This window comes from Theobroma umbraticum, unplaced genomic scaffold (assembly GCF_002168275.2).
Source record: "Theobroma umbraticum cultivar Fairchild unplaced genomic scaffold, ASM216827v3 scaffold_81.0, whole genome shotgun sequence".
Lineage (NCBI taxonomy): Eukaryota > Viridiplantae > Streptophyta > Magnoliopsida > Malvales > Malvaceae > Theobroma > Theobroma umbraticum.
In genome coordinates, this window is record NW_018397268.1 from 5,686,218 (window position 1) to 5,686,980 (window position 763).

A 763-nucleotide genomic window follows, 5' to 3' on the forward strand; every position below is an offset into this window, starting at 1 on the left:
TAAAGTTCCCATTTATTGTGATAATATGAGTGCTATAAATATCTCCAAAGATCCTGTGTAACACTCTAAAACCAACCACATTGAAATTAAACATTATTTCATTAGAGATCATATGCTTAGAGGAGATATTGAAATAGATTTTATAGATACCTTACATCAATTGGCTGAAATTTTCACAAAACCATTGAATGAAGAATAATTTTGAAGAATTAGAAGAGATTTAGGGATGATAGATGCTTCTGAGATCTGAATTATGATGAAATGATGATGTTCTTGATGATGTATATGCTGCTTGATGTGAGTGTGTATTGTTTGGTGTAACCGATTAGTGAAAATTCTAGGTTAGCTAAAAGACCTTACATTGAAGATAGGATTCATTCTAATCAGTTAAGAACTTCCCTAATCAATTAAAACAATTTTTAGTTATAAGAGTTTACCTAAGTCAGTGAGATAATAATCAGTTAGCAAATCCCTTAACCAATTAAAGCAAGTTTGGTCATTAAAAAACCTCCGAGTCAGAAACATAGTAATCGATTAAGGCCTCCTCTAATTGATTAAAAGACAATTATGAAAAAGATAGGCTATAATGCAAGAATTTTTCAAAATAAAAAAAAAAAACTGGGCTGGAGGTACGAGACAACTCCCATTCAAAACATGGGTAACTGGTTATAACTCCCCATAAAATCCCATGGAAAATACTTCCTTCACCCATAAAGTAGTTGAAAATGGGAAAAGTAAAAGGAAAACTGATGATTCTTCAGCA